The sequence below is a fragment of the Varanus komodoensis genome, unplaced genomic scaffold (assembly GCF_004798865.1).
Source record: "Varanus komodoensis strain SLA01 unplaced genomic scaffold, ASM479886v1 scaffold28, whole genome shotgun sequence".
Lineage (NCBI taxonomy): Eukaryota > Metazoa > Chordata > Lepidosauria > Squamata > Varanidae > Varanus > Varanus komodoensis.
Genome location: NW_025335727.1, coordinates 122602 through 126006, shown reverse-complemented (window position 1 = coordinate 126006; position 3405 = coordinate 122602).

The following is a 3405-nucleotide window of genomic DNA, read 5'->3' as shown; positions in this document are numbered from 1 at the left end:
GGGTTGCAGCGGCCAGGCCCGCTCTGCCCCGCCCCGCCTGGCAACAGGGCAGCTGCACCTTCCCGGGCCTGGCCGCCTGGGCCTCCTGCAGCTCGGCCCGCCTCGGCCTCTGCCGGCCGCCCCGTTGGCAAGGGCGGCGGGGGCGGGGCGGGCCACGCGTGGCGCCCGCGCCTGCGAGCCGGCCGAGCGCCGGGGCCGCCGCCGGACCCTGTGGCAAAGGGCCGCGGCGCCGGCTGCACTGCAGCAGCGCAGCCCGCCAGGGAAAAGGGGCTTGGCCCGGAGGCCGCTGCCGGGCGCAAAAGCTGTTCTAGGCTTCTCCTGGCGTATATGCTGCCTGCCAACAAGGCGCCCTCTGGGGGCATAGCCTGGCAGTTCTCCTTAGAGAGGGAGCGTCACAGAAAAGTGAATACTTGGAATGCTTGAACTTTTGCTTAATACAACAGAAGTATGTACTAATTAGGTATAAATGTTAACATAGTTAATGATCTATTTGCTCAATATTAGTTTATCAATATATTGTCCCAGTTTAATAAGTTCAGTTTAGGGTATTCCCTATGTAATGTAATGTTTATGTGAAAATAGGTAGCTACCTTCAAATGCACTTTTTCAGTTTCTGATTTAGTTTTACTCTTAAGGATACTTAGAGCAAGGCTTTTTTTCTCAATACATCTTTAGGCATGTAGCAGCGAGAGGTATCTGTTGAAATTTGTTTAGACAGAAGTACGTTTGCTTTAGTATTTCTGCAGTTTTGTTCAGGTAACGTATCTTGGAAGTTTTGATTTTAAAGCTAAGTTCCAAATGTGAAACTAAATTCTGCTATATTTACATACAATTTTTCAATATGTTTCTTCCTCTTCCCTGCTTCTGAAAACAGATCAGCTGCTAACAGTAGTTATACCTGGTACTCACAAGTTTCATTAAAATCTGTAGAGCATGGGTCCTCAAAGTAAGGCCCATGGGCCGGATCTCAGCGGGCATGCGTGTGGGTGCGTAGCTTGCTCACAAAGAGGTCACTTTGGACTTGCTTGGAGAAAATGATCTCCTCGCAAGCAAGCTGGCACCTCGCCCCGCACGCCCCCATGTCCCCACAGTACAACAGCCTCAAGTTTCACCATTTTACTTCCAGAGAAAGTTCTGGCCTGATTTGACCTAGGACCCACTTGTTTGTCTTCCAGTTGTATGTATTGGTGCAGCATCAGACTTTCCTTTTGTCGCCATATACGCCAGCCAACAGACTTCCATTTTGATTTGATCTAGTTGCACCATTTGTAATAACACTATTCGTAATTGTCCTTTGCTCCTCTACAATAGCCGGTTAAGTGCCTTTTGACCTGAGTCTTATCTTTCAGCATTATTTCTTGTTTCATTTTGGATTGTTTCATCATAGGATTTTCAAGGTAAAAAAAATTCGGAAGTGGTTTAGCATTGCTTTTTCTGTGCAGTACTAACCAGAGTTAGCTTGAATGTCCCTGCCATCGTCTGTGAAAGATCCTATGTCACTGTCATTACCCAATATTTACCCTTCAGAAGTTTCTCTTCCCCTATCACCATTAGGGATACCCATTCTCTTCTGCTAATAGAACTGTTGCTATTTAGAGGGTGGGTGGATCTTAGTCTGGTGTCTCAGTTTTGACCATTCTGCCGCAGGTGATTCTGTTAGACCAGCCCATTGAGAGAGTCTGGCCTCCTGGCAGCATTGCTCTTGGTGATCCTTTCACACCCACCCACCCCCCAGTATATATTGGCTAATTTTCAACCACTTTTCACTTAATCTTTATTTCTCAATGTTAACAATATTATTATTATTAAAAAAAATTGCCCTCTCACATTTTGTAAAGCACCACGTGCACTGGTAAATGGTAATGCTGACACAGCAAATGTTCATTACTTTGAGTGATGATTAAATATTTGACTTGCATGAATATTTTGTAGTAGGGAGTAGGGATTTGAAAGAATCCCTATTAGTGGTGGGAATCCATTGAATTCCCTGGGCTTGGCTCCCCAAACTCCTATCTACTTTGTCACAGCCCTGAGTTCAAGTTCCTGGCAAGCATGTCCAGCATTTACAAGGTTCTCACAGGAACTGAACGTGTAACACAAGCAGCGCCCATCTTCTGCACCTTGTGCAGCAGTTATTTTTACTACTCCACCTAATGTGGAAGGTTGCTCACTTGTGGTTCACCAAGAAGGGAGCCCTACTCAACCATTGTGGAAGCATGCAGCAGCCATTTGTGTTGCTGCTCCTGATGCTTATCCTTTGTCAACTGCATATCCTTTGTCCTGCAAGCATTCACAGACTTCCTCCTTGCTTGGCTTACTTTCCAGGAGCAGGCTGAGTATGAGATGAATCGCATGAATGCTAGAGAGACAGTTTCCACTAGGTTTTGTTCCAACCCTAGTTGGGACTCTTAAGAAAGCTGTGAAAATGAATAGAAAATAACATATAATCTTACCATCTCAAAATTATGTCCAGGTACACTTTATCTCTTACAGGCTTTTTTCCAGATTGGCAATTGGCAGTGTACTTATCAGGTACTCCACACTGATGAGCAGCACTGATGTTCCTTGATGGTGCATTTGATTCCTTGAATATATGATGGTTGTCTCCAAGGCACCACAAAGGGGTACTATCCTAAAGTGGAAATGATAATATAAAACTTGCATCTTGGATAGTTGCCTGTTTTTCTGAATAAAAGTACAGTGGTACCTTGGCTCACGAACGTAATCCATTCCAGGACTCTGGTTGTGACCCAAACTGGTCATGAGCCAAGTTAAATTTCCCCATAAAGTTCAATGTAAATAAGGTTAATCCATTCTGTAACTATTTTTTTAATCAGAAAAATGTGAAGCAAAGTGACAAAGAATAACAAAGATTGCAGCCATCTCCCTGCCCCCACAGCACGACCCATGCCGGTCATCTGGTCATCCCTCCACACGCCCATCATTCCAGTGCGCTGTGGGGGGGGGGGGGAAGGACGGGATGGGGGGTGCGCTGGGGGGGGGGAGACGGCCAAAATCGCGGTTGCGCTCATGCAGGAAAGATGCGTCCTCCCCCACCCCCGCACAATTGCGACCATCTCCCCAATCGGGGGTGGGGTGGGGAGATGGTCGCAATCGCAGTCACCACCCAATGCAGAGTTCGCAACCTGAGTCAAAATTTTTATGACATTTTTGTTCGTGATTCAATTTGGTAGTGAACTGAGGCATTCGTGAGCCGAGGTACCACTTTATATTTCTTCCTGCCCAATACAACTGACTTTATGACTGTAAAAGAAAATTAGACTTGGATTCCTCTTCCATACTACCTTGGTCTCTCTTTGTCCAGAAAATTGAAGTGTTCATTACTTTTGGCAGTCCTAAGAAAATGGGAAAATAAATGTTAGCATGCTGAGATTTGCTCATAAT